At 54.0% G+C, this 24,539-nt stretch overlaps 45 non-coding genes across 45 annotated transcripts; all 45 read left to right on the forward strand.

The window, feature by feature from the left end:
* Nucleotides 1-147: 147 nt before the first annotated feature.
* On the forward strand, nucleotides 148-219 carry Trnae-cuc (transfer RNA glutamic acid (anticodon CUC)). The gene has a single exon. It is a non-coding gene; the product is annotated as a tRNA-Glu (tRNA).
* A 374-nt stretch (nucleotides 220-593) lies between these two features.
* Trnah-gug (transfer RNA histidin (anticodon GUG)) lies at nucleotides 594-665 on the forward strand. The gene has a single exon. It is a non-coding gene; the product is annotated as a tRNA-His (tRNA).
* A 590-nt stretch (nucleotides 666-1,255) lies between these two features.
* On the forward strand, nucleotides 1,256-1,337 carry Trnal-uag (transfer RNA leucine (anticodon UAG)). The gene has a single exon. It is a non-coding gene; the product is annotated as a tRNA-Leu (tRNA).
* A 444-nt stretch (nucleotides 1,338-1,781) lies between these two features.
* On the forward strand, nucleotides 1,782-1,853 carry Trnae-cuc (transfer RNA glutamic acid (anticodon CUC)). Its single transcript has one exon. It is a non-coding gene; the product is annotated as a tRNA-Glu (tRNA).
* Nucleotides 1,854-2,227: 374 nt separating this feature from the next.
* Nucleotides 2,228-2,299, forward strand: Trnah-gug (transfer RNA histidin (anticodon GUG)). Its single transcript has one exon. It is a non-coding gene; the product is annotated as a tRNA-His (tRNA).
* Nucleotides 2,300-2,889: 590 nt separating this feature from the next.
* Trnal-uag (transfer RNA leucine (anticodon UAG)) lies at nucleotides 2,890-2,971 on the forward strand. The gene has a single exon. It is a non-coding gene; the product is annotated as a tRNA-Leu (tRNA).
* Nucleotides 2,972-3,415: 444 nt separating this feature from the next.
* Trnae-cuc (transfer RNA glutamic acid (anticodon CUC)) lies at nucleotides 3,416-3,487 on the forward strand. The gene has a single exon. It is a non-coding gene; the product is annotated as a tRNA-Glu (tRNA).
* A 374-nt stretch (nucleotides 3,488-3,861) lies between these two features.
* Trnah-gug (transfer RNA histidin (anticodon GUG)) lies at nucleotides 3,862-3,933 on the forward strand. Its single transcript has one exon. It is a non-coding gene; the product is annotated as a tRNA-His (tRNA).
* A 590-nt stretch (nucleotides 3,934-4,523) lies between these two features.
* Nucleotides 4,524-4,605, forward strand: Trnal-uag (transfer RNA leucine (anticodon UAG)). Its single transcript has one exon. It is a non-coding gene; the product is annotated as a tRNA-Leu (tRNA).
* Nucleotides 4,606-5,049: 444 nt separating this feature from the next.
* Nucleotides 5,050-5,121, forward strand: Trnae-cuc (transfer RNA glutamic acid (anticodon CUC)). Its single transcript has one exon. It is a non-coding gene; the product is annotated as a tRNA-Glu (tRNA).
* Nucleotides 5,122-5,495: 374 nt separating this feature from the next.
* Trnah-gug (transfer RNA histidin (anticodon GUG)) lies at nucleotides 5,496-5,567 on the forward strand. The gene has a single exon. It is a non-coding gene; the product is annotated as a tRNA-His (tRNA).
* Nucleotides 5,568-6,157: 590 nt separating this feature from the next.
* Trnal-uag (transfer RNA leucine (anticodon UAG)) lies at nucleotides 6,158-6,239 on the forward strand. The gene has a single exon. It is a non-coding gene; the product is annotated as a tRNA-Leu (tRNA).
* A 444-nt stretch (nucleotides 6,240-6,683) lies between these two features.
* Nucleotides 6,684-6,755, forward strand: Trnae-cuc (transfer RNA glutamic acid (anticodon CUC)). Its single transcript has one exon. It is a non-coding gene; the product is annotated as a tRNA-Glu (tRNA).
* Nucleotides 6,756-7,129: 374 nt separating this feature from the next.
* Trnah-gug (transfer RNA histidin (anticodon GUG)) lies at nucleotides 7,130-7,201 on the forward strand. Its single transcript has one exon. It is a non-coding gene; the product is annotated as a tRNA-His (tRNA).
* A 590-nt stretch (nucleotides 7,202-7,791) lies between these two features.
* Nucleotides 7,792-7,873, forward strand: Trnal-uag (transfer RNA leucine (anticodon UAG)). Its single transcript has one exon. It is a non-coding gene; the product is annotated as a tRNA-Leu (tRNA).
* A 444-nt stretch (nucleotides 7,874-8,317) lies between these two features.
* On the forward strand, nucleotides 8,318-8,389 carry Trnae-cuc (transfer RNA glutamic acid (anticodon CUC)). Its single transcript has one exon. It is a non-coding gene; the product is annotated as a tRNA-Glu (tRNA).
* Nucleotides 8,390-8,763: 374 nt separating this feature from the next.
* On the forward strand, nucleotides 8,764-8,835 carry Trnah-gug (transfer RNA histidin (anticodon GUG)). Its single transcript has one exon. It is a non-coding gene; the product is annotated as a tRNA-His (tRNA).
* Nucleotides 8,836-9,425: 590 nt separating this feature from the next.
* Nucleotides 9,426-9,507, forward strand: Trnal-uag (transfer RNA leucine (anticodon UAG)). Its single transcript has one exon. It is a non-coding gene; the product is annotated as a tRNA-Leu (tRNA).
* A 444-nt stretch (nucleotides 9,508-9,951) lies between these two features.
* On the forward strand, nucleotides 9,952-10,023 carry Trnae-cuc (transfer RNA glutamic acid (anticodon CUC)). The gene has a single exon. It is a non-coding gene; the product is annotated as a tRNA-Glu (tRNA).
* Nucleotides 10,024-10,397: 374 nt separating this feature from the next.
* Nucleotides 10,398-10,469, forward strand: Trnah-gug (transfer RNA histidin (anticodon GUG)). The gene has a single exon. It is a non-coding gene; the product is annotated as a tRNA-His (tRNA).
* A 590-nt stretch (nucleotides 10,470-11,059) lies between these two features.
* Nucleotides 11,060-11,141, forward strand: Trnal-uag (transfer RNA leucine (anticodon UAG)). The gene has a single exon. It is a non-coding gene; the product is annotated as a tRNA-Leu (tRNA).
* A 444-nt stretch (nucleotides 11,142-11,585) lies between these two features.
* Trnae-cuc (transfer RNA glutamic acid (anticodon CUC)) lies at nucleotides 11,586-11,657 on the forward strand. Its single transcript has one exon. It is a non-coding gene; the product is annotated as a tRNA-Glu (tRNA).
* A 374-nt stretch (nucleotides 11,658-12,031) lies between these two features.
* Trnah-gug (transfer RNA histidin (anticodon GUG)) lies at nucleotides 12,032-12,103 on the forward strand. Its single transcript has one exon. It is a non-coding gene; the product is annotated as a tRNA-His (tRNA).
* A 590-nt stretch (nucleotides 12,104-12,693) lies between these two features.
* Trnal-uag (transfer RNA leucine (anticodon UAG)) lies at nucleotides 12,694-12,775 on the forward strand. The gene has a single exon. It is a non-coding gene; the product is annotated as a tRNA-Leu (tRNA).
* Nucleotides 12,776-13,219: 444 nt separating this feature from the next.
* On the forward strand, nucleotides 13,220-13,291 carry Trnae-cuc (transfer RNA glutamic acid (anticodon CUC)). Its single transcript has one exon. It is a non-coding gene; the product is annotated as a tRNA-Glu (tRNA).
* Nucleotides 13,292-13,665: 374 nt separating this feature from the next.
* Trnah-gug (transfer RNA histidin (anticodon GUG)) lies at nucleotides 13,666-13,737 on the forward strand. Its single transcript has one exon. It is a non-coding gene; the product is annotated as a tRNA-His (tRNA).
* A 590-nt stretch (nucleotides 13,738-14,327) lies between these two features.
* On the forward strand, nucleotides 14,328-14,409 carry Trnal-uag (transfer RNA leucine (anticodon UAG)). The gene has a single exon. It is a non-coding gene; the product is annotated as a tRNA-Leu (tRNA).
* Nucleotides 14,410-14,853: 444 nt separating this feature from the next.
* Nucleotides 14,854-14,925, forward strand: Trnae-cuc (transfer RNA glutamic acid (anticodon CUC)). Its single transcript has one exon. It is a non-coding gene; the product is annotated as a tRNA-Glu (tRNA).
* Nucleotides 14,926-15,299: 374 nt separating this feature from the next.
* Trnah-gug (transfer RNA histidin (anticodon GUG)) lies at nucleotides 15,300-15,371 on the forward strand. The gene has a single exon. It is a non-coding gene; the product is annotated as a tRNA-His (tRNA).
* A 590-nt stretch (nucleotides 15,372-15,961) lies between these two features.
* Trnal-uag (transfer RNA leucine (anticodon UAG)) lies at nucleotides 15,962-16,043 on the forward strand. Its single transcript has one exon. It is a non-coding gene; the product is annotated as a tRNA-Leu (tRNA).
* Nucleotides 16,044-16,487: 444 nt separating this feature from the next.
* Trnae-cuc (transfer RNA glutamic acid (anticodon CUC)) lies at nucleotides 16,488-16,559 on the forward strand. Its single transcript has one exon. It is a non-coding gene; the product is annotated as a tRNA-Glu (tRNA).
* A 374-nt stretch (nucleotides 16,560-16,933) lies between these two features.
* Nucleotides 16,934-17,005, forward strand: Trnah-gug (transfer RNA histidin (anticodon GUG)). Its single transcript has one exon. It is a non-coding gene; the product is annotated as a tRNA-His (tRNA).
* Nucleotides 17,006-17,595: 590 nt separating this feature from the next.
* Nucleotides 17,596-17,677, forward strand: Trnal-uag (transfer RNA leucine (anticodon UAG)). The gene has a single exon. It is a non-coding gene; the product is annotated as a tRNA-Leu (tRNA).
* Nucleotides 17,678-18,121: 444 nt separating this feature from the next.
* Nucleotides 18,122-18,193, forward strand: Trnae-cuc (transfer RNA glutamic acid (anticodon CUC)). Its single transcript has one exon. It is a non-coding gene; the product is annotated as a tRNA-Glu (tRNA).
* A 374-nt stretch (nucleotides 18,194-18,567) lies between these two features.
* Nucleotides 18,568-18,639, forward strand: Trnah-gug (transfer RNA histidin (anticodon GUG)). The gene has a single exon. It is a non-coding gene; the product is annotated as a tRNA-His (tRNA).
* Nucleotides 18,640-19,229: 590 nt separating this feature from the next.
* Nucleotides 19,230-19,311, forward strand: Trnal-uag (transfer RNA leucine (anticodon UAG)). Its single transcript has one exon. It is a non-coding gene; the product is annotated as a tRNA-Leu (tRNA).
* A 444-nt stretch (nucleotides 19,312-19,755) lies between these two features.
* Nucleotides 19,756-19,827, forward strand: Trnae-cuc (transfer RNA glutamic acid (anticodon CUC)). Its single transcript has one exon. It is a non-coding gene; the product is annotated as a tRNA-Glu (tRNA).
* A 374-nt stretch (nucleotides 19,828-20,201) lies between these two features.
* Nucleotides 20,202-20,273, forward strand: Trnah-gug (transfer RNA histidin (anticodon GUG)). Its single transcript has one exon. It is a non-coding gene; the product is annotated as a tRNA-His (tRNA).
* A 590-nt stretch (nucleotides 20,274-20,863) lies between these two features.
* On the forward strand, nucleotides 20,864-20,945 carry Trnal-uag (transfer RNA leucine (anticodon UAG)). Its single transcript has one exon. It is a non-coding gene; the product is annotated as a tRNA-Leu (tRNA).
* A 444-nt stretch (nucleotides 20,946-21,389) lies between these two features.
* On the forward strand, nucleotides 21,390-21,461 carry Trnae-cuc (transfer RNA glutamic acid (anticodon CUC)). Its single transcript has one exon. It is a non-coding gene; the product is annotated as a tRNA-Glu (tRNA).
* Nucleotides 21,462-21,835: 374 nt separating this feature from the next.
* Nucleotides 21,836-21,907, forward strand: Trnah-gug (transfer RNA histidin (anticodon GUG)). The gene has a single exon. It is a non-coding gene; the product is annotated as a tRNA-His (tRNA).
* Nucleotides 21,908-22,497: 590 nt separating this feature from the next.
* Nucleotides 22,498-22,579, forward strand: Trnal-uag (transfer RNA leucine (anticodon UAG)). Its single transcript has one exon. It is a non-coding gene; the product is annotated as a tRNA-Leu (tRNA).
* A 444-nt stretch (nucleotides 22,580-23,023) lies between these two features.
* On the forward strand, nucleotides 23,024-23,095 carry Trnae-cuc (transfer RNA glutamic acid (anticodon CUC)). The gene has a single exon. It is a non-coding gene; the product is annotated as a tRNA-Glu (tRNA).
* A 374-nt stretch (nucleotides 23,096-23,469) lies between these two features.
* Nucleotides 23,470-23,541, forward strand: Trnah-gug (transfer RNA histidin (anticodon GUG)). Its single transcript has one exon. It is a non-coding gene; the product is annotated as a tRNA-His (tRNA).
* Nucleotides 23,542-24,131: 590 nt separating this feature from the next.
* Nucleotides 24,132-24,213, forward strand: Trnal-uag (transfer RNA leucine (anticodon UAG)). Its single transcript has one exon. It is a non-coding gene; the product is annotated as a tRNA-Leu (tRNA).
* The last annotated feature ends 326 nt before the right edge of the window (nucleotides 24,214-24,539 follow it).

Here is a 24,539-nt window from a genome sequence, read left to right on the forward strand (position 1 = left end):
TTTTGCTCTCGTCACTGCTGGCGTTCGTCTCCATGAAATGCGTCCAGAGGATGCCGTTCTATAACGTGAAAGAGTGTATTTCTTACAGTTGTCGTCAGTTAATCGTGGCTGGTTGCTGCGTTCGCAGGAAGAGCACTGGCGTCGTAATCCGGTGTAGTCTAGTGGCTAGGATACCTGGCTCTCACCCAGGAGGCCCGGGTTCGATTCCCGGTACCGGAAACGTGAGTTTTTGTTGCTCCTCTTATGCGACTTGTCCCGACTTTGCTCGACTGACGCTACGCTGACGCGTGCACAAAGCTGCGTTAAGTATGATTCGCGGCTACACCTGACGGCGAGAGAGATGCGGCGTCTATTCACTTGTTATCGAGCCACATACCCATAGTCAAGAGGCTTGGAGGACTGCAAGACACTGCCAGGGAGGTGAATGTAGCTAACCACTCTAGTTAGTGTCCTGACAGCGCAGGCACGTTCATTTACTCGTATACACGTGATGGAGACCGTGTCTGACACTGCTGTGGCGTCCACCTTGGCCTAGGCTTTGCTGTGTATCGCCACTTGCACTCCAGCCAGCTGCCTCCGTGGGCGCGTGCGTGGCCGTGATCGTCTAGTGGTTAGGACATTGCGTTGTGGCCGCAATAACCCAGGTTCGAATCCTGGTCACGGCAATTTTGAAAGTTTTGCCTTGCTACCGTTGCAGTGACGATAGTGCACGAGTACTCGAAATCACAGTGCTTTCTTGATTTTTCACTCGTGTTCCGCAGTCCGCAGTTTGTACTACCACTTCATCGCCAACACGTAATGCCGGCGGCCGTGAGGCGCAGACGTCCGCTGCTCTCTGTAGTCGAAAAGGGCAGTTGTTTGAGGTGCGACGGATTGGATGAACAGCGGAGCAGGAAGCTGTGGCGTGCACCGTTTCTACAAATGCTAGGAACACTGGGGCCGAAGGTAGCGCAGGTAGCGTGGCCGAGCGATCTAAGGCGCTTGTTTTAGGCACCAGTCTCTTCGGACGCGTGCGTTCGAAACCTGGTCACGGCACGAAAACGTCTCTTGATGCTGTCGCCTTAACTACGACAGCTTCAGACAAGTGGCGCCGCTACCACACGGCGGGCACGGCATTTTCTTGTTGTGGATGGCCTAAAGAGACGCTTCCAATGGGAGAGCAGAGGAAATACATGTTACAGCGATTGCCGAGATATTTCCATTTCGAAGTGATCTTTGTAGTACAAAGGAAACGTATTGTCGTCGGCGCTGTAACGGTAACGTGGCCGAGCGGTCTAAGGCGCTGGTTTTAGGCACCAGTCTCTTCGGAGGCGTGGGTTCGAATCCCACCGTTGCCAATTTTGACGTCTCATTTTTGTGCCGTTGCTGTGTGTTGTCGTGGGCTAGGACGCAGCTCCTGTGTCGCGCGTGTTGTGTAGGTAGAGTGGCCGAGCGGTCTAAGGCGCTGGTTTTAGGCACCAGTCACTTCGGAGGCGTGGGTTCCAACCCCACAGCTGCTAAACGTGTAATGTTTCCTGCGTCGAAGACAGCTGCACCCATTGCCCGCAAAGGAAACAGCACAACAAGGCGTGAGCGTCTGCTTCGTGAATTGTCGTAGAACAGTACGTGGAGCAACGACAGGATTTGTAGGCGCCTTTTGCTCTCGTCACTGCTGGCGTTCGTCTCCATGAAATGCGTCCAGAGGATGCCGTTCTATAACGTGAAAGAGTGTATTTCTTACAGTTGTCGTCAGTTAATCGTGGCTGGTTGCTGCGTTCGCAGGAAGAGCACTGGCGTCGTAATCCGGTGTAGTCTAGTGGCTAGGATACCTGGCTCTCACCCAGGAGGCCCGGGTTCGATTCCCGGTACCGGAAACGTGAGTTTTTGTTGCTCCTCTTATGCGACTTGTCCCGACTTTGCTCGACTGACGCTACGCTGACGCGTGCACAAAGCTGCGTTAAGTATGATTCGCGGCTACACCTGACGGCGAGAGAGATGCGGCGTCTATTCACTTGTTATCGAGCCACATACCCATAGTCAAGAGGCTTGGAGGACTGCAAGACACTGCCAGGGAGGTGAATGTAGCTAACCACTCTAGTTAGTGTCCTGACAGCGCAGGCACGTTCATTTACTCGTATACACGTGATGGAGACCGTGTCTGACACTGCTGTGGCGTCCACCTTGGCCTAGGCTTTGCTGTGTATCGCCACTTGCACTCCAGCCAGCTGCCTCCGTGGGCGCGTGCGTGGCCGTGATCGTCTAGTGGTTAGGACATTGCGTTGTGGCCGCAATAACCCAGGTTCGAATCCTGGTCACGGCAATTTTGAAAGTTTTGCCTTGCTACCGTTGCAGTGACGATAGTGCACGAGTACTCGAAATCACAGTGCTTTCTTGATTTTTCACTCGTGTTCCGCAGTCCGCAGTTTGTACTACCACTTCATCGCCAACACGTAATGCCGGCGGCCGTGAGGCGCAGACGTCCGCTGCTCTCTGTAGTCGAAAAGGGCAGTTGTTTGAGGTGCGACGGATTGGATGAACAGCGGAGCAGGAAGCTGTGGCGTGCACCGTTTCTACAAATGCTAGGAACACTGGGGCCGAAGGTAGCGCAGGTAGCGTGGCCGAGCGATCTAAGGCGCTTGTTTTAGGCACCAGTCTCTTCGGACGCGTGCGTTCGAAACCTGGTCACGGCACGAAAACGTCTCTTGATGCTGTCGCCTTAACTACGACAGCTTCAGACAAGTGGCGCCGCTACCACACGGCGGGCACGGCATTTTCTTGTTGTGGATGGCCTAAAGAGACGCTTCCAATGGGAGAGCAGAGGAAATACATGTTACAGCGATTGCCGAGATATTTCCATTTCGAAGTGATCTTTGTAGTACAAAGGAAACGTATTGTCGTCGGCGCTATAACGGTAACGTGGCCGAGCGGTCTAAGGCGCTGGTTTTAGGCACCAGTCTCTTCGGAGGCGTGGGTTCGAATCCCACCGTTGCCAATTTTGACGTCTCATTTTTGTGCCGTTGCTGTGTGTTGTCGTGGGCTAGGACGCAGCTCCTGTGTCGCGCGTGTTGTGTAGGTAGAGTGGCCGAGCGGTCTAAGGCGCTGGTTTTAGGCACCAGTCACTTCGGAGGCGTGGGTTCCAACCCCACAGCTGCTAAACGTGTAATGTTTCCTGCGTCGAAGACAGCTGCACCCATTGCCCGCAAAGGAAACAGCACAACAAGGCGTGAGCGTCTGCTTCGTGAATTGTCGTAGAACAGTACGTGGAGCAACGACAGGATTTGTAGGCGCCTTTTGCTCTCGTCACTGCTGGCGTTCGTCTCCATGAAATGCGTCCAGAGGATGCCGTTCTATAACGTGAAAGAGTGTATTTCTTACAGTTGTCGTCAGTTAATCGTGGCTGGTTGCTGCGTTCGCAGGAAGAGCACTGGCGTCGTAATCCGGTGTAGTCTAGTGGCTAGGATACCTGGCTCTCACCCAGGAGGCCCGGGTTCGATTCCCGGTACCGGAAACGTGAGTTTTTGTTGCTCCTCTTATGCGACTTGTCCCGACTTTGCTCGACTGACGCTACGCTGACGCGTGCACAAAGCTGCGTTAAGTATGATTCGCGGCTACACCTGACGGCGAGAGAGATGCGGCGTCTATTCACTTGTTATCGAGCCACATACCCATAGTCAAGAGGCTTGGAGGACTGCAAGACACTGCCAGGGAGGTGAATGTAGCTAACCACTCTAGTTAGTGTCCTGACAGCGCAGGCACGTTCATTTACTCGTATACACGTGATGGAGACCGTGTCTGACACTGCTGTGGCGTCCACCTTGGCCTAGGCTTTGCTGTGTATCGCCACTTGCACTCCAGCCAGCTGCCTCCGTGGGCGCGTGCGTGGCCGTGATCGTCTAGTGGTTAGGACATTGCGTTGTGGCCGCAATAACCCAGGTTCGAATCCTGGTCACGGCAATTTTGAAAGTTTTGCCTTGCTACCGTTGCAGTGACGATAGTGCACGAGTACTCGAAATCACAGTGCTTTCTTGATTTTTCACTCGTGTTCCGCAGTCCGCAGTTTGTACTACCACTTCATCGCCAACACGTAATGCCGGCGGCCGTGAGGCGCAGACGTCCGCTGCTCTCTGTAGTCGAAAAGGGCAGTTGTTTGAGGTGCGACGGATTGGATGAACAGCGGAGCAGGAAGCTGTGGCGTGCACCGTTTCTACAAATGCTAGGAACACTGGGGCCGAAGGTAGCGCAGGTAGCGTGGCCGAGCGATCTAAGGCGCTTGTTTTAGGCACCAGTCTCTTCGGACGCGTGCGTTCGAAACCTGGTCACGGCACGAAAACGTCTCTTGATGCTGTCGCCTTAACTACGACAGCTTCAGACAAGTGGCGCCGCTACCACACGGCGGGCACGGCATTTTCTTGTTGTGGATGGCCTAAAGAGACGCTTCCAATGGGAGAGCAGAGGAAATACATGTTACAGCGATTGCCGAGATATTTCCATTTCGAAGTGATCTTTGTAGTACAAAGGAAACGTATTGTCGTCGGCGCTATAACGGTAACGTGGCCGAGCGGTCTAAGGCGCTGGTTTTAGGCACCAGTCTCTTCGGAGGCGTGGGTTCGAATCCCACCGTTGCCAATTTTGACGTCTCATTTTTGTGCCGTTGCTGTGTGTTGTCGTGGGCTAGGACGCAGCTCCTGTGTCGCGCGTGTTGTGTAGGTAGAGTGGCCGAGCGGTCTAAGGCGCTGGTTTTAGGCACCAGTCACTTCGGAGGCGTGGGTTCCAACCCCACAGCTGCTAAACGTGTAATGTTTCCTGCGTCGAAGACAGCTGCACCCATTGCCCGCAAAGGAAACAGCACAACAAGGCGTGAGCGTCTGCTTCGTGAATTGTCGTAGAACAGTACGTGGAGCAACGACAGGATTTGTAGGCGCCTTTTGCTCTCGTCACTGCTGGCGTTCGTCTCCATGAAATGCGTCCAGAGGATGCCGTTCTATAACGTGAAAGAGTGTATTTCTTACAGTTGTCGTCAGTTAATCGTGGCTGGTTGCTGCGTTCGCAGGAAGAGCACTGGCGTCGTAATCCGGTGTAGTCTAGTGGCTAGGATACCTGGCTCTCACCCAGGAGGCCCGGGTTCGATTCCCGGTACCGGAAACGTGAGTTTTTGTTGCTCCTCTTATGCGACTTGTCCCGACTTTGCTCGACTGACGCTACGCTGACGCGTGCACAAAGCTGCGTTAAGTATGATTCGCGGCTACACCTGACGGCGAGAGAGATGCGGCGTCTATTCACTTGTTATCGAGCCACATACCCATAGTCAAGAGGCTTGGAGGACTGCAAGACACTGCCAGGGAGGTGAATGTAGCTAACCACTCTAGTTAGTGTCCTGACAGCGCAGGCACGTTCATTTACTCGTATACACGTGATGGAGACCGTGTCTGACACTGCTGTGGCGTCCACCTTGGCCTAGGCTTTGCTGTGTATCGCCACTTGCACTCCAGCCAGCTGCCTCCGTGGGCGCGTGCGTGGCCGTGATCGTCTAGTGGTTAGGACATTGCGTTGTGGCCGCAATAACCCAGGTTCGAATCCTGGTCACGGCAATTTTGAAAGTTTTGCCTTGCTACCGTTGCAGTGACGATAGTGCACGAGTACTCGAAATCACAGTGCTTTCTTGATTTTTCACTCGTGTTCCGCAGTCCGCAGTTTGTACTACCACTTCATCGCCAACACGTAATGCCGGCGGCCGTGAGGCGCAGACGTCCGCTGCTCTCTGTAGTCGAAAAGGGCAGTTGTTTGAGGTGCGACGGATTGGATGAACAGCGGAGCAGGAAGCTGTGGCGTGCACCGTTTCTACAAATGCTAGGAACACTGGGGCCGAAGGTAGCGCAGGTAGCGTGGCCGAGCGATCTAAGGCGCTTGTTTTAGGCACCAGTCTCTTCGGACGCGTGCGTTCGAAACCTGGTCACGGCACGAAAACGTCTCTTGATGCTGTCGCCTTAACTACGACAGCTTCAGACAAGTGGCGCCGCTACCACACGGCGGGCACGGCATTTTCTTGTTGTGGATGGCCTAAAGAGACGCTTCCAATGGGAGAGCAGAGGAAATACATGTTACAGCGATTGCCGAGATATTTCCATTTCGAAGTGATCTTTGTAGTGCAAAGGAAACGTATTGTCGTCGGCGCTATAACGGTAACGTGGCCGAGCGGTCTAAGGCGCTGGTTTTAGGCACCAGTCTCTTCGGAGGCGTGGGTTCGAATCCCACCGTTGCCAATTTTGACGTCTCATTTTTGTGCCGTTGCTGTGTGTTGTCGTGGGCTAGGACGCAGCTCCTGTGTCGCGCGTGTTGTGTAGGTAGAGTGGCCGAGCGGTCTAAGGCGCTGGTTTTAGGCACCAGTCACTTCGGAGGCGTGGGTTCCAACCCCACAGCTGCTAAACGTGTAATGTTTCCTGCGTCGAAGACAGCTGCACCCATTGCCCGCAAAGGAAACAGCACAACAAGGCGTGAGCGTCTGCTTCGTGAATTGTCGTAGAACAGTACGTGGAGCAACGACAGGATTTGTAGGCGCCTTTTGCTCTCGTCACTGCTGGCGTTCGTCTCCATGAAATGCGTCCAGAGGATGCCGTTCTATAACGTGAAAGAGTGTATTTCTTACAGTTGTCGTCAGTTAATCGTGGCTGGTTGCTGCGTTCGCAGGAAGAGCACTGGCGTCGTAATCCGGTGTAGTCTAGTGGCTAGGATACCTGGCTCTCACCCAGGAGGCCCGGGTTCGATTCCCGGTACCGGAAACGTGAGTTTTTGTTGCTCCTCTTATGCGACTTGTCCCGACTTTGCTCGACTGACGCTACGCTGACGCGTGCACAAAGCTGCGTTAAGTATGATTCGCGGCTACACCTGACGGCGAGAGAGATGCGGCGTCTATTCACTTGTTATCGAGCCACATACCCATAGTCAAGAGGCTTGGAGGACTGCAAGACACTGCCAGGGAGGTGAATGTAGCTAACCACTCTAGTTAGTGTCCTGACAGCGCAGGCACGTTCATTTACTCGTATACACGTGATGGAGACCGTGTCTGACACTGCTGTGGCGTCCACCTTGGCCTAGGCTTTGCTGTGTATCGCCACTTGCACTCCAGCCAGCTGCCTCCGTGGGCGAGTGCGTGGCCGTGATCGTCTAGTGGTTAGGACATTGCGTTGTGGCCGCAATAACCCAGGTTCGAATCCTGGTCACGGCAATTTTGAAAGTTTTGCCTTGCTACCGTTGCAGTGACGATAGTGCACGAGTACTCGAAATCACAGTGCTTTCTTGATTTTTCACTCGTGTTCCGCAGTCCGCAGTTTGTACTACCACTTCATCGCCAACACGTAATGCCGGCGGCCGTGAGGCGCAGACGTCCGCTGCTCTCTGTAGTCGAAAAGGGCAGTTGTTTGAGGTGCGACGGATTGGATGAACAGCGGAGCAGGAAGCTGTGGCGTGCACCGTTTCTACAAATGCTAGGAACACTGGGGCCGAAGGTAGCGCAGGTAGCGTGGCCGAGCGATCTAAGGCGCTTGTTTTAGGCACCAGTCTCTTCGGACGCGTGCGTTCGAAACCTGGTCACGGCACGAAAACGTCTCTTGATGCTGTCGCCTTAACTACGACAGCTTCAGACAAGTGGCGCCGCTACCACACGGCGGGCACGGCATTTTCTTGTTGTGGATGGCCTAAAGAGACGCTTCCAATGGGAGAGCAGAGGAAATACATGTTACAGCGATTGCCGAGATATTTCCATTTCGAAGTGATCTTTGTAGTACAAAGGAAACGTATTGTCGTCGGCGCTATAACGGTAACGTGGCCGAGCGGTCTAAGGCGCTGGTTTTAGGCACCAGTCTCTTCGGAGGCGTGGGTTCGAATCCCACCGTTGCCAATTTTGACGTCTCATTTTTGTGCCGTTGCTGTGTGTTGTCGTGGGCTAGGACGCAGCTCCTGTGTCGCGCGTGTTGTGTAGGTAGAGTGGCCGAGCGGTCTAAGGCGCTGGTTTTAGGCACCAGTCACTTCGGAGGCGTGGGTTCCAACCCCACAGCTGCTAAACGTGTAATGTTTCCTGCGTCGAAGACAGCTGCACCCATTGCCCGCAAAGGAAACAGCACAACAAGGCGTGAGCGTCTGCTTCGTGAATTGTCGTAGAACAGTACGTGGAGCAACGACAGGATTTGTAGGCGCCTTTTGCTCTCGTCACTGCTGGCGTTCGTCTCCATGAAATGCGTCCAGAGGATGCCGTTCTATAACGTGAAAGAGTGTATTTCTTACAGTTGTCGTCAGTTAATCGTGGCTGGTTGCTGCGTTCGCAGGAAGAGCACTGGCGTCGTAATCCGGTGTAGTCTAGTGGCTAGGATACCTGGCTCTCACCCAGGAGGCCCGGGTTCGATTCCCGGTACCGGAAACGTGAGTTTTTGTTGCTCCTCTTATGCGACTTGTCCCGACTTTGCTCGACTGACGCTACGCTGACGCGTGCACAAAGCTGCGTTAAGTATGATTCGCGGCTACACCTGACGGCGAGAGAGATGCGGCGTCTATTCACTTGTTATCGAGCCACATACCCATAGTCAAGAGGCTTGGAGGACTGCAAGACACTGCCAGGGAGGTGAATGTAGCTAACCACTCTAGTTAGTGTCCTGACAGCGCAGGCACGTTCATTTACTCGTATACACGTGATGGAGACCGTGTCTGACACTGCTGTGGCGTCCACCTTGGCCTAGGCTTTGCTGTGTATCGCCACTTGCACTCCAGCCAGCTGCCTCCGTGGGCGAGTGCGTGGCCGTGATCGTCTAGTGGTTAGGACATTGCGTTGTGGCCGCAATAACCCAGGTTCGAATCCTGGTCACGGCAATTTTGAAAGTTTTGCCTTGCTACCGTTGCAGTGACGATAGTGCACGAGTACTCGAAATCACAGTGCTTTCTTGATTTTTCACTCGTGTTCCGCAGTCCGCAGTTTGTACTACCACTTCATCGCCAACACGTAATGCCGGCGGCCGTGAGGCGCAGACGTCCGCTGCTCTCTGTAGTCGAAAAGGGCAGTTGTTTGAGGTGCGACGGATTGGATGAACAGCGGAGCAGGAAGCTGTGGCGTGCACCGTTTCTACAAATGCTAGGAACACTGGGGCCGAAGGTAGCGCAGGTAGCGTGGCCGAGCGATCTAAGGCGCTTGTTTTAGGCACCAGTCTCTTCGGACGCGTGCGTTCGAAACCTGGTCACGGCACGAAAACGTCTCTTGATGCTGTCGCCTTAACTACGACAGCTTCAGACAAGTGGCGCCGCTACCACACGGCGGGCACGGCATTTTCTTGTTGTGGATGGCCTAAAGAGACGCTTCCAATGGGAGAGCAGAGGAAATACATGTTACAGCGATTGCCGAGATATTTCCATTTCGAAGTGATCTTTGTAGTACAAAGGAAACGTATTGTCGTCGGCGCTATAACGGTAACGTGGCCGAGCGGTCTAAGGCGCTGCTTTTAGGCACCAGTCTCTTCGGAGGCGTGGGTTCGAATCCCACCGTTGCCAATTTTGACGTCTCATTTTTGTGCCGTTGCTGTGTGTTGTCGTGGGCTAGGACGCAGCTCCTGTGTCGCGCGTGTTGTGTAGGTAGAGTGGCCGAGCGGTCTAAGGCGCTGGTTTTAGGCACCAGTCACTTCGGAGGCGTGGGTTCCAACCCCACAGCTGCTAAACGTGTAATGTTTCCTGCGTCGAAGACAGCTGCACCCATTGCCCGCAAAGGAAACAGCACAACAAGGCGTGAGCGTCTGCTTCGTGAATTGTCGTAGAACAGTACGTGGAGCAACGACAGGATTTGTAGGCGCCTTTTGCTCTCGTCACTGCTGGCGTTCGTCTCCATGAAATGCGTCCAGAGGATGCCGTTCTATAACGTGAAAGAGTGTATTTCTTACAGTTGTCGTCAGTTAATCGTGGCTGGTTGCTGCGTTCGCAGGAAGAGCACTGGCGTCGTAATCCGGTGTAGTCTAGTGGCTAGGATACCTGGCTCTCACCCAGGAGGCCCGGGTTCGATTCCCGGTACCGGAAACGTGAGTTTTTGTTGCTCCTCTTATGCGACTTGTCCCGACTTTGCTCGACTGACGCTACGCTGACGCGTGCACAAAGCTGCGTTAAGTATGATTCGCGGCTACACCTGACGGCGAGAGAGATGCGGCGTCTATTCACTTGTTATCGAGCCACATACCCATAGTCAAGAGGCTTGGAGGACTGCAAGACACTGCCAGGGAGGTGAATGTAGCTAACCACTCTAGTTAGTGTCCTGACAGCGCAGGCACGTTCATTTACTCGTATACACGTGATGGAGACCGTGTCTGACACTGCTGTGGCGTCCACCTTGGCCTAGGCTTTGCTGTGTATCGCCACTTGCACTCCAGCCAGCTGCCTCCGTGGGCGCGTGCGTGGCCGTGATCGTCTAGTGGTTAGGACATTGCGTTGTGGCCGCAATAACCCAGGTTCGAATCCTGGTCACGGCAATTTTGAAAGTTTTGCCTTGCTACCGTTGCAGTGACGATAGTGCACGAGTACTCGAAATCACAGTGCTTTCTTGATTTTTCACTCGTGTTCCGCAGTCCGCAGTTTGTACTACCACTTCATCGCCAACACGTAATGCCGGCGGCCGTGAGGCGCAGACGTCCGCTGCTCTCTGTAGTCGAAAAGGGCAGTTGTTTGAGGTGCGACGGATTGGATGAACAGCGGAGCAGGAAGCTGTGGCGTGCACCGTTTCTACAAATGCTAGGAACACTGGGGCCGAAGGTAGCGCAGGTAGCGTGGCCGAGCGATCTAAGGCGCTTGTTTTAGGCACCAGTCTCTTCGGACGCGTGCGTTCGAAACCTGGTCACGGCACGAAAACGTCTCTTGATGCTGTCGCCTTAACTACGACAGCTTCAGACAAGTGGCGCCGCTACCACACGGCGGGCACGGCATTTTCTTGTTGTGGATGGCCTAAAGAGACGCTTCCAATGGGAGAGCAGAGGAAATACATGTTACAGCGATTGCCGAGATATTTCCATTTCGAAGTGATCTTTGTAGTACAAAGGAAACGTATTGTCGTCGGCGCTATAACGGTAACGTGGCCGAGCGGTCTAAGGCGCTGGTTTTAGGCACCAGTCTCTTCGGAGGCGTGGGTTCGAATCCCACCGTTGCCAATTTTGACGTCTCATTTTTGTGCCGTTGCTGTGTGTTGTCGTGGGCTAGGACGCAGCTCCTGTGTCGCGCGTGTTGTGTAGGTAGAGTGGCCGAGCGGTCTAAGGCGCTGGTTTTAGGCACCAGTCACTTCGGAGGCGTGGGTTCCAACCCCACAGCTGCTAAACGTGTAATGTTTCCTGCGTCGAAGACAGCTGCACCCATTGCCCGCAAAGGAAACAGCACAACAAGGCGTGAGCGTTTGCTTCGTGAATTGTCGTAGAACAGTACGTGGAGCAACGACATTATTTGTAGGCGCCTTTTGCTCTCGTCACTGCTGGCGTTCGTCTCCATGAAATGCGTCCAGAGGATGCCGTTCTATAACGTGAAAGAGTGTATTTCTTACAGTTGTCGTCAGTTAATCGTGGCTGGTTGCTGCGTTCGCAGGAAGAGCACTGGCGTCGTAATCCGGTGTAGTCTAGTGGCTAGGATACCTGGCTCTCACCCAGGAGGCCCGGGTTCGATTCCCGGTATCGGAAACGTGAGTTTTTGTTGCTCCTCTTATGCGACTTGTCCCGACTTTGCTCGACTGACGCTACGCTGACGCGTGCACAAAGCTGCGTTAAGTATGATTCGCGGCTACACCTGACGGCGAGAGAGATGCGGCGTCTATTCACTTGTTATCGAGCCACATACCCATAGTCAAGAGGCTTGGAGGACTGCAAGACACTGCCAGGGAGGTGAATGTAGCTAACCACTCTAGTTAGTGTTCTGACAGCGCAGGCACGTTCATTTACTCGTATACACGTGATGGAGACCGTGTCTGACACTGCTGTGGCGTCCACCTTGGCCTAGGCTTTGCTGTGTATCGCCACTTGCACTCCAGCCAGCTGCCTCCGTGGGCGCGTGCGTGGCCGTGATCGTCTAGTGGTTAGGACATTGCGTTGTGGCCGCAATAACCCAGGTTCGAATCCTGGTCACGGCAATTTTGAAAGTTTTGCCTTGCTACCGTTGCAGTGACGATAGTGCACGAGTACTCGAAATCACAGTGCTTTCTTGATTTTTCACTCGTGTTCCGCAGTCCGCAGTTTGTACTACCACTTCATCGCCAACACGTAATGCCGGCGGCCGTGAGGCGCAGACGTCCGCTGCTCTCTGTAGTCGAAAAGGGCAGTTGTTTGAGGTGCGACGGATTGGATGAACAGCGGAGCAGGAAGCTGTGGCGTGCACCGTTTCTACAAATGCTAGGAACACTGGGGCCGAAGGTAGCGCAGGTAGCGTGGCCGAGCGATCTAAGGCGCTTGTTTTAGGCACCAGTCTCTTCGGACGCGTGCGTTCGAAACCTGGTCACGGCACGAAAACGTCTCTTGATGCTGTCGCCTTAACTACGACAGCTTCAGACAAGTGGCGCCGCTACCACACGGCGGGCACGGCATTTTCTTGTTGTGGATGGCCTAAAGAGACGCTTCCAATGGGAGAGCAGAGGAAATACATGTTACAGCGATTGCCGAGATATTTCCATTTCGAAGTGATCTTTGTAGTACAAAGGAAACGTATTGTCGTCGGCGCTATAACGGTAACGTGGCCGAGCGGTCTAAGGCGCTGGTTTTAGGCACCAGTCTCTTCGGAGGCGTGGGTTCGAATCCCACCGTTGCCAATTTTGACGTCTCATTTTTGTGCCGTTGCTGTGTGTTGTCGTGGGCTAGGACGCAGCTCCTGTGTCGCGCGTGTTGTGTAGGTAGAGTGGCCGAGCGGTCTAAGGCGCTGGTTTTAGGCACCAGTCACTTCGGAGGCGTGGGTTCCAACCCCACAGCTGCTAAACGTGTAATGTTTCCTGCGTCGAAGACAGCTGCACCCATTGCCCGCAAAGGAAACAGCACAACAAGGCGTAAGCGTCTGCTTCGTGAATTGTCGTAGAACAGTACGTGGAGCAACGACAGGATTTGTAGGCGCCTTTTGCTCTCGTCACTGCTGGCGTTCGTCTCCATGAAATGCGTCCAGAGGATGCCGTTCTATAACGTGAAAGAGTGTATTTCTTACAGTTGTCGTCAGTTAATCGTGGCTGGTTGCTGCGTTCGCAGGAAGAGCACTGGCGTCGTAATCCGGTGTAGTCTAGTGGCTAGGATACCTGGCTCTCACCCAGGAGGCCCGGGTTCGATTCCCGGTACCGGAAACGTGAGTTTTTGTTGCTCCTCTTATGCGACTTGTCCCGACTTTGCTCGACTGACGCTACGCTGACGCGTGCACAAAGCTGCGTTAAGTATGATTCGCGGCTACACCTGACGGCGAGAGAGATGCGGCGTCTATTCACTTGTTATCGAGCCACATACCCATAGTCAAGAGGCTTGGAGGACTGCAAGACACTGCCAGGGAGGTGAATGTAGCTAACCACTCTAGTTAGTGTTCTGACAGCGCAGGCACGTTCATTTACTCGTATACACGTGATGGAGACCGTGTCTGACACTGCTGTGGCGTCCACCTTGGCCTAGGCTTTGCTGTGTATCGCCACTTGCACTCCAGCCAGCTGCCTCCGTGGGCGCGTGCGTGGCCGTGATCGTCTAGTGGTTAGGACATTGCGTTGTGGCCGCAATAACCCAGGTTCGAATCCTGGTCACGGCAATTTTGAAAGTTTTGCCTTGCTACCGTTGCAGTGACGATAGTGCACGAGTACTCGAAATCACAGTGCTTTCTTGATTTTTCACTCGTGTTCCGCAGTCCGCAGTTTGTACTACCACTTCATCGCCAACACGTAATGCCGGCGGCCGTGAGGCGCAGACGTCCGCTGCTCTCTGTAGTCGAAAAGGGCAGTTGTTTGAGGTGCGACGGATTGGATGAACAGCGGAGCAGGAAGCTGTGGCGTGCACCGTTTCTACAAATGCTAGGAACACTGGGGCCGAAGGTAGCGCAGGTAGCGTGGCCGAGCGATCTAAGGCGCTTGTTTTAGGCACCAGTCTCTTCGGACGCGTGCGTTCGAAACCTGGTCACGGCACGAAAACGTCTCTTGATGCTGTCGCCTTAACTACGACAGCTTCAGACAAGTGGCGCCGCTACCACACGGCGGGCACGGCATTTTCTTGTTGTGGATGGCCTAAAGAGACGCTTCCAATGGGAGAGCAGAGGAAATACATGTTACAGCGATTGCCGAGATATTTCCATTTCGAAGTGATCTTTGTAGTACAAAGGAAACGTATTGTCGTCGGCGCTATAACGGTAACGTGGCCGAGCGGTCTAAGGCGCTGGTTTTAGGCACCAGTCTTTTCGGAGGCGTGGGTTCGAATCCCACCGTTGCCAATTTTGACGTCTCATTTTTGTGCCGTTGCTGTGTGTTGTCGTGGGCTAGGACGCAGCTCCTGTGTCGCGCGTGTTGTGTAGGTAGAGTGGCCGAGCGGTCTAAGGCGCTGGTTTTAGGCACCAGTCACTTCGGAGGCGTGGGTTCCAACCCCACAGCTGCTAAACGTGTAATGTTTCCTGCGTCGAAGACAGCTGCACCCATTGCCCGCAAAGGAAACAGCACAACAAGGCGTGAGCGTCTGCTTCGTGAATTGTCGTAGAACAGTACGTGGAGCAACGACAGGATTTGTAGGCGCCTTTTGCTCTCGTCACTGCTGGCGTTCGTCTCCATGAAATGCGTCCAGAGGATGCCGTTCTATAACGTGAAAGAGTGTATTTCTTACAGTTGTCGTCAGTTAATCGTGGCTGGTTGCTGCGTTCGCAGGAAGAGCACTGGCGTCGTAATCCGGTGTAGTCTAGTGGCTAGGATACCTGGCTCTCACCCAGGAGGCCCGGGTTCGATTCCCGGTACCGGAAACGTGAGTTTTTGTTGCTCCTCTTATGCGACTTGTCCCGACTTTGCTCGACTGACGCTACGCTGACGCGTGCACAAAGCTGCGTTAAGTATGATTCGCGGCTACACCTGACGGCGAGAGAGATGCGGCGTCTATTCACTTGTTATCGAGCCACATACCCATAGTCAAGAGGCTTGGAGGACTGCAAGACACTGCCAGGGAGGTGAATGTAGCTAACCACTCTAGTTAGTGTCCTGACAGCGCAGGCACGTTCATTTACTCGTATACACGTGATGGAGACCGTGTCTGACACTGCTGTGGCGTCCACCTTGGCCTAGGCTTTGCTGTGTATCGCCACTTGCACTCCAGCCAGCTGCCTCCGTGGGCGAGTGCGTGGCCGTGATCGTCTAGTGGTTAGGACATTGCGTTGTGGCCGCAATAACCCAGGTTCGAATCCTGGTCACGGCAATTTTGAAAGTTTTGCCTTGCTACCGTTGCAGTGACGATAGTGCACGAGTACTCGAAATCACAGTGCTTTCTTGATTTTTCACTCGTGTTCCGCAGTCCGCAGTTTGTACTACCACTTCATCGCCAACACGTAATGCCGGCGGCCGTGAGGCGCAGACGTCCGCTGCTCTCTGTAGTCGAAAAGGGCAGTTGTTTGAGGTGCGACGGATTGGATGAACAGCGGAGCAGGAAGCTGTGGCGTGCACCGTTTCTACAAATGCTAGGAACACTGGGGCCGAAGGTAGCGCAGGTAGCGTGGCCGAGCGATCTAAGGCGCTTGTTTTAGGCACCAGTCTCTTCGGACGCGTGCGTTCGAAACCTGGTCACGGCACGAAAACGTCTCTTGATGCTGTCGCCTTAACTACGACAGCTTCAGACAAGTGGCGCCGCTACCACACGGCGGGCACGGCATTTTCTTGTTGTGGATGGCCTAAAGAGACGCTTCCAATGGGAGAGCAGAGGAAATACATGTTACAGCGATTGCCGAGATATTTCCATTTCGAAGTGATCTTTGTAGTACAAAGGAAACGTATTGTCGTCGGCGCTATAACGGTAACGTGGCCGAGCGGTCTAAGGCGCTGGTTTTAGGCACCAGTCTCTTCGGAGGCGTGGGTTCGAATCCCACCGTTGCCAATTTTGACGTCTCATTTTTGTGCCGTTGCTGTGTGTTGTCGTGGGCTAGGACGCAGCTCCTGTGTCGCGCGTGTTGTGTAGGTAGAGTGGCCGAGCGGTCTAAGGCGCTGGTTTTAGGCACCAGTCACTTCGGAGGTGTGGGTTCCAACCCCACAGCTGCTAAACGTGTAATGTTTCCTGCGTCGAAGACAGCTGCACCCATTGCCCGCAAAGGAAACAGCACAACAAGGCGTGAGCGTCTGCTTCGTGAATTGTCGTAGAACAGTACGTGGAGCAACGACAGGATTTGTAGGCGCCTTTTGCTCTCGTCACTGCTGGCGTTCGTCTCCATGAAATGCGTCCAGAGGATGCCGTTCTATAACGTGAAAGAGTGTATTTCTTACAGTTGTCGTCAGTTAATCGTGGCTGGTTGCTGCGTTCGCAGGAAGAGCACTGGCGTCGTAATCCGGTGTAGTCTAGTGGCTAGGATACCTGGCTCTCACCCAGGAGGCCCGGGTTCGATTCCCGGTACCGGAAACGTGAGTTTTTGTTGCTCCTCTTATGCGACTTGTCCCGACTTTGCTCGACTGACGCTACGCTGACGCGTGCACAAAGCTGCGTTAAGTATGATTCGCGGCTACACCTGACGGCGAGAGAGATGCGGCGTCTATTCACTTGTTATCGAGCCACATACCCATAGTCAAGAGGCTTGGAGGACTGCAAGACACTGCCAGGGAGGTGAATGTAGCTAACCACTCTAGTTAGTGTCCTGACAGCGCAGGCACGTTCATTTACTCGTATACACGTGATGGAGACCGTGTCTGACACTGCTGTGGCGTCCACCTTGGCCTAGGCTTTGCTGTGTATCGCCACTTGCACTCCAGCCAGCTGCCTCCGTGGGCGAGTGCGTGGCCGTGATCGTCTAGTGGTTAGGACATTGCGTTGTGGCCGCAATAACCCAGGTTCGAATCCTGGTCACGGCAATTTTGAAAGTTTTGCCTTGCTACCGTTGCAGTGACGATAGTGCACGAGTACTCGAAATCACAGTGCTTTCTTGATTTTTCACTCGTGTTCCGCAGTCCGCAGTTTGTACTACCACTTCATCGCCAACACGTAATGCCGGCGGCCGTGAGGCGCAGACGTCCGCTGCTCTCTGTAGTCGAAAAGGGCAGTTGTTTGAGGTGCGACGGATTGGATGAACAGCGGAGCAGGAAGCTGTGGCGTGCACCGTTTCTACAAATGCTAGGAACACTGGGGCCGAAGGTAGCGCAGGTAGCGTGGCCGAGCGATCTAAGGCGCTTGTTTTAGGCACCAGTCTCTTCGGACGCGTGCGTTCGAAACCTGGTCACGGCACGAAAACGTCTCTTGATGCTGTCGCCTTAACTACGACAGCTTCAGACAAGTGGCGCCGCTACCACACGGCGGGCACGGCATTTTCTTGTTGTGGATGGCCTAAAGAGACGCTTCCAATGGGAGAGCAGAGGAAATACATGTTACAGCGATTGCCGAGATATTTCCATTTCGAAGTGATCTTTGTAGTACAAAGGAAACGTATTGTCGTCGGCGCTATAACGGTAACGTGGCCGAGCGGTCTAAGGCGCTGGTTTTAGGCACCAGTCTCTTCGGAGGCGTGGGTTCGAATCCCACCGTTGCCAATTTTGACGTCTCATTTTTGTGCCGTTGCTGTGTGTTGTCGTGGGCTAGGACGCAGCTCCTGTGTCGCGCGTGTTGTGTAGGTAGAGTGGCCGAGCGGTCTAAGGCGCTGGTTTTAGGCACCAGTCACTTCGGAGGTGTGGGTTCCAACCCCACAGCTGCTAAACGTGTAATGTTTCCTGCGTCGAAGACAGCTGCACCCATTGCCCGCAAAGGAAACAGCACAACAAGGCGTGAGCGTCTGCTTCGTGAATTGTCGTAGAACAGTACGTGGAGCAACGACAGGATTTGTAGGCGCCTTTTGCTCTCGTCACTGCTGGCGTTCGTCTCCATGAAATGCGTCCAGAGGATGCCGTTCTATAACGTGAAAGAGTGTATTTCTTACAGTTGTCGTCAGTTAATCGTGGCTGGTTGCTGCGTTCGCAGGAAGAGCACTGGCGTCGTAATCCGGTGTAGTCTAGTGGCTAGGATACCTGGCTCTCACCCAGGAGGCCCGGGTTCGATTCCCGGTACCGGAAACGTGAGTTTTTGTTGCTCCTCTTATGCGACTTGTCCCGACTTTGCTCGACTGACGCTACGCTGACGCGTGCACAAAGCTGCGTTAAGTATGATTCGCGGCTACACCTGACGGCGAGAGAGATGCGGCGTCTATTCACTTGTTATCGAGCCACATACCCATAGTCAAGAGGCTTGGAGGACTGCAAGACACTGCCAGGGAGGTGAATGTAGCTAACCACTCTAGTTAGTGTCCTGACAGCGCAGGCACGTTCATTTACTCGTATACACGTGATGGAGACCGTGTCTGACACTGCTGTGGCGTCCACCTTGGCCTAGGCTTTGCTGTGTATCGCCACTTGCACTCCAGCCAGCTGCCTCCGTGGGCGCGTGCGTGGCCGTGATCGTCTAGTGGTTAGGACATTGCGTTGTGGCCGCAATAACCCAGGTTCGAATCCTGGTCACGGCAATTTTGAAAGTTTTGCCTTGCTACCGTTGCAGTGACGATAGTGCACGAGTACTCGAAATCACAGTGCTTTCTTGATTTTTCACTCGTGTTCCGCAGTCCGCAGTTTGTACTACCACTTCATCGCCAACACGTAATGCCGGCGGCCGTGAGGCGCAGACGTCCGCTGCTCTCTGTAGTCGAAAAGGGCAGTTGTTTGAGGTGCGACGGATTGGATGAACAGCGGAGCAGGAAGCTGTGGCGTGCACCGTTTCTACAAATGCTAGGAACACTGGGGCCGAAGGTAGCGCAGGTAGCGTGGCCGAGCGATCTAAGGCGCTTGTTTTAGGCACCAGTCTCTTCGGACGCGTGCGTTCGAAACCTGGTCACGGCACGAAAACGTCTCTTGATGCTGTCGCCTTAACTACGACAGCTTCAGACAAGTGGCGCCGCTACCACACGGCGGGCACGGCATTTTCTTGTTGTGGATGGCCTAAAGAGACGCTTCCAATGGGAGAGCAGAGGAAATACATGTTACAGCGATTGCCGAGATATTTCCATTTCGAAGTGATCTTTGTAGTACAAAGGAAACGTATTGTCGTCGGCGCTATAACGGTAACGTGGCCGAGCGGTCTAAGGCGCTGGTTTTAGGCACCAGTCTCTTCGGAGGCGTGGGTTCGAATCCCACCGTTGCCAATTTTGACGTCTCATTTTTGTGCCGTTGCTGTGTGTTGTCGTGGGCTAGGACGCAGCTCCTGTGTCGCGCGTGTTGTGTAGGTAGAGTGGCCGAGCGGTCTAAGGCGCTGGTTTTAGGCACCAGTCACTTCGGAGGCGTGGGTTCCAACCCCACAGCTGCTAAACGTGTAATGTTTCCTGCGTCGAAGACAGCTGCACCCATTGCCCGCAAAGGAAACAGCACAACAAGGCGTGAGGGTCTGCTTCGTGAATTGTCGTAGAACAGTACGTGGAGCAACGACAGGATTTGTAGGCGCCTTTTGCTCTCGTCACTGCTGGCGTTCGTCTCCATGAAATGCGTCCAGAGGATGCCGTTCTATAACGTGAAAGAGTGTATTTCTTACAGTTGTCGTCAGTTAATCGTGGCTGGTTGCTGCGTTCGCAGGAAGAGCACTGGCGTCGTAATCCGGTGTAGTCTAGTGGCTAGGATACCTGGCTCTCACCCAGGAGGCCCGGGTTCGATTCCCGGTACCGGAAACGTGAGTTTTTGTTGCTCCTCTTATGCGACTTGTCCCGACTTTGCTCGACTGACGCTACGCTGACGCGTGCACAAAGCTGCGTTAAGTATGATTCGCGGCTACACCTGACGGCGAGAGAGATGCGGCGTCTATTCACTTGTTATCGAGCCACATACCCATAGTCAAGAGGCTTGGAGGACTGCAAGACACTGCCAGGGAGGTGAATGTAGCTAACCACTCTAGTTAGTGTCCTGACAGCGCAGGCACGTTCATTTACTCGTATACACGTGATGGAGACCGTGTCTGACACTGCTGTGGCGTCCACCTTGGCCTAGGCTTTGCTGTGTATCGCCACTTGCACTCCAGCCAGCTGCCTCCGTGGGCGAGTGCGTGGCCGTGATCGTCTAGTGGTTAGGACATTGCGTTGTGGCCGCAATAACCCAGGTTCGAATCCTGGTCACGGCAATTTTGAAAGTTTTGCCTTGCTACCGTTGCAGTGACGATAGTGCACGAGTACTCGAAATCACAGTGCTTTCTTGATTTTTCACTCGTGTTCCGCAGTCCGCAGTTTGTACTACCACTTCATCGCCAACACGTAATGCCGGCGGCCGTGAGGCGCAGACGTCCGCTGCTCTCTGTAGTCGAAAAGGGCAGTTGTTTGAGGTGCGACGGATTGGATGAACAGCGGAGCAGGAAGCTGTGGCGTGCACCGTTTCTACAAATGCTAGGAACACTGGGGCCGAAGGTAGCGCAGGTAGCGTGGCCGAGCGATCTAAGGCGCTTGTTTTAGGCACCAGTCTCTTCGGACGCGTGCGTTCGAAACCTGGTCACGGCACGAAAACGTCTCTTGATGCTGTCGCCTTAACTACGACAGCTTCAGACAAGTGGCGCCGCTACCACACGGCGGGCACGGCATTTTCTTGTTGTGGATGGCCTAAAGAGACGCTTCCAATGGGAGAGCAGAGGAAATACATGTTACAGCGATTGCCGAGATATTTCCATTTCGAAGTGATCTTTGTAGTACAAAGGAAACGTATTGTCGTCGGCGCTATAACGGTAACGTGGCCGAGCGGTCTAAGGCGCTGGTTTTAGGCACCAGTCTCTTCGGAGGCGTGGGTTCGAATCCCACCGTTGCCAATTTTGACGTCTCATTTTTGTGCCGTTGCTGTGTGTTGTCGTGGGCTAGGACGCAGCTCCTGTGTCGCGCGTGTTGTGTAGGTAGAGTGGCCGAGCGGTCTAAGGCGCTGGTTTTAGGCACCAGTCACTTCGGAGGCGTGGGTTCCAACCCCACAGCTGCTAAACGTGTAATGTTTCCTGCGTCGAAGACAGCTGCACCCATTGCCCGCAAAGGAAACAGCACAACAAGGCGTGAGCGTCTGCTTCGTGAATTGTCGTAGAACAGTACGTGGAGCAACGACAGGATTTGTAGGCGCCTTTTGCTCTCGTCACTGCTGGCGTTCGTCTCCATGAAATGCGTCCAGAGGATGCCGTTCTATAACGTGAAAGAGTGTATTTCTTACAGTTGTCGTCAGTTAATCGTGGCTGGTTGCTGCGTTCGCAGGAAGAGCACTGGCGTCGTAATCCGGTGTAGTCTAGTGGCTAGGATACCTGGCTCTCACCCAGGAGGCCCGGGTTCGATTCCCGGTACCGGAAACGTGAGTTTTTGTTGCTCCTCTTATGCGACTTGTCCCGACTTTGCTCGACTGACGCTACGCTGACGCGTGCACAAAGCTGCGTTAAGTATGATTCGCGGCTACACCTGACGGCGAGAGAGATGCGGCGTCTATTCACTTGTTATCGAGCCACATACCCATAGTCAAGAGGCTTGGAGGACTGCAAGACACTGCCAGGGAGGTGAATGTAGCTAACCACTCTAGTTAGTGTCCTGACAGCGCAGGCACGTTCATTTACTCGTATACACGTGATGGAGACCGTGTCTGACACTGCTGTGGCGTCCACCTTGGCCTAGGCTTTGCTGTGTATCGCCACTTGCACTCCAGCCAGCTGCCTCCGTGGGCGCGTGCGTGGCCGTGATCGTCTAGTGGTTAGGACATTGCGTTGTGGCCGCAATAACCCAGGTTCGAATCCTGGTCACGGCAATTTTGAAAGTTTTGCCTTGCTACCGTTGCAGTGACGATAGTGCACGAGTACTCGAAATCACAGTGCTTTCTTGATTTTTCACTCGTGTTCCGCAGTCCGCAGTTTGTACTACCACTTCATCGCCAACACGTAATGCCGGCGGCCGTGAGGCGCAGACGTCCGCTGCTCTCTGTAGTCGAAAAGGGCAGTTGTTTGAGGTGCGACGGATTGGATGAACAGCGGAGCAGGAAGCTGTGGCGTGCACCGTTTCTACAAATGCTAGGAACACTGGGGCCGAAGGTAGCGCAGGTAGCGTGGCCGAGCGATCTAAGGCGCTTGTTTTAGGCACCAGTCTCTTCGGACGCGTGCGTTCGAAACCTGGTCACGGCACGAAAACGTCTCTTGATGCTGTCGCCTTAACTACGACAGCTTCAGACAAGTGGCGCCGCTACCACACGGCGGGCACGGCATTTTCTTGTTGTGGATGGCCTAAAGAGACGCTTCCAATGGGAGAGCAGAGGAAATACATGTTACAGCGATTGCCGAGATATTTCCATTTCGAAGTGATCTTTGTAGTACAAAGGAAACGTATTGTCGTCGGCGCTATAACGGTAACGTGGCCGAGCGGTCTAAGGCGCTGGTTTTAGGCACCAGTCTCTTCGGAGGCGTGGGTTCGAATCCCACCGTTGCCAATTTTGACGTCTCATTTTTGTGCCGTTGCTGTGTGTTGTCGTGGGCTAGGACGCAGCTCCTGTGTCGCGCGTGTTGTGTAGGTAGAGTGGCCGAGCGGTCTAAGGCGCTGGTTTTAGGCACCAGTCACTTCGGAGGCGTGGGTTCCAACCCCACAGCTGCTAAACGTGTAATGTTTCCTGCGTCGAAGACAGCTGCACCCATTGCCCGCAAAGGAAACAGCACAACAAGGCGTGAGCGTCTGCTTCGTGAATTGTCGTAGAACAGTACGTGGAGCAACGACAGGATTTGTAGGCGCCTTTTGCTCTCGTCACTGCTGGCGTTCGTCTCCATGAAATGCGTCCAGAGGATGCCGTTCTATAACGTGAAAGAGTGTATTTCTTACAGTTGTCGTCAGTTAATCGTGGCTGGTCGCTGCGTTCGCAGGAAGAGCACTGGCGTCGTAATCCGGTGTAGTCTAGTGGCTAGGATACCTGGCTCTCACCCAGGAGGCCCGGGTTCGATTCCCGGTACCGGAAACGTGAGTTTTTGTTGCTCCTCTTATGCGACTTGTCCCGACTTTGCTCGACTGACGCTACGCTGACGCGTGCACAAAGCTGCGTTAAGTATGATTCGCGGCTACACCTGACGGCGAGAGAGATGCGGCGTCTATTCACTTGTTATCGAGCCACATACCCATAGTCAAGAGGCTTGGAGGACTGCAAGACACTGCCAGGGAGGTGAATGTAGCTAACCACTCTAGTTAGTGTCCTGACAGCGCAGGCACGTTCATTTACTCGTATACACGTGATGGAGACCGTGTCTGACACTGCTGTGGCGTCCACCTTGGCCTAGGCTTTGCTGTGTATCGCCACTTGCACTCCAGCCAGCTGCCTCCGTGGGCGAGTGCGTGGCCGTGATCGTCTAGTGGTTAGGACATTGCGTTGTGGCCGCAATAACCCAGGTTCGAATCCTGGTCACGGCAATTTTGAAAGTTTTGCCTTGCTACCGTTGCAGTGACGATAGTGCACGAGTACTCGAAATCACAGTGCTTTCTTGATTTTTCACTCGTGTTCCGCAGTCCGCAGTTTGTACTACCACTTCATCGCCAACACGTAATGCCGGCGGCCGTGAGGCGCAGACGTCCGCTGCTCTCTGTAGTCGAAAAGGGCAGTTGTTTGAGGTGCGACGGATTGGATGAACAGCGGAGCAGGAAGCTGTGGCGTGCACCGTTTCTACAAATGCTAGGAACACTGGGGCCGAAGGTAGCGCAGGTAGCTTGGCCGAGCGATCTAAGGCGCTTGTTTTAGGCACCAGTCTCTTCGGACGCGTGCGTTCGAAACCTGGTCACGGCACGAAAACGTCTCTTGATGCTGTCGCCTTAACTACGACAGCTTCAGACAAGTGGCGCCGCTACCACACGGCGGGCACGGCATTTTCTTGTTGTGGATGGCCTAAAGAGACGCTTCCAATGGGAGAGCAGAGGAAATACATGTTACAGCGATTGCCGAGATATTTCCATTTCGAAGTGATCTTTGTAGTACAAAGGAAACGTATTGTCGTCGGCGCTATAACGGTAACGTGGCCGAGCGGTCTAAGGCGCTGGTTTTAGGCACCAGTCTCTTCGGAGGCGTGGGTTCGAATCCCACCGTTGCCAATTTTGACGTCTCATTTTTGTGCCGTTGCTGTGTGTTGTCGTGGGCTAGGACGCAGCTCCTGTGTCGCGCGTGTTGTGTAGGTAGAGTGGCCGAGCGGTCTAAGGCGCTGGTTTTAGGCACCAGTCACTTCGGAGGCGTGGGTTCCAACCCCACAGCTGCTAAACGTGTAATGTTTCCTGCGTCGAAGACAGCTGCACCCATTGCCCGCAAAGGAAACAGCACAACAAGGCGTGAGCGTCTGCTTCGTGAATTGTCGTAGAACAGTACGTGGAGCAACGACAGGATTTGTAGGCGCCTTTTGCTCTCGTCACTGCTGGCGTTCGTC

This window comes from Schistocerca gregaria, chromosome 3, assembly GCF_023897955.1.
Source record: "Schistocerca gregaria isolate iqSchGreg1 chromosome 3, iqSchGreg1.2, whole genome shotgun sequence".
In the NCBI taxonomy this organism is placed as follows: Eukaryota; Metazoa; Arthropoda; class Insecta; order Orthoptera; family Acrididae; genus Schistocerca; species Schistocerca gregaria.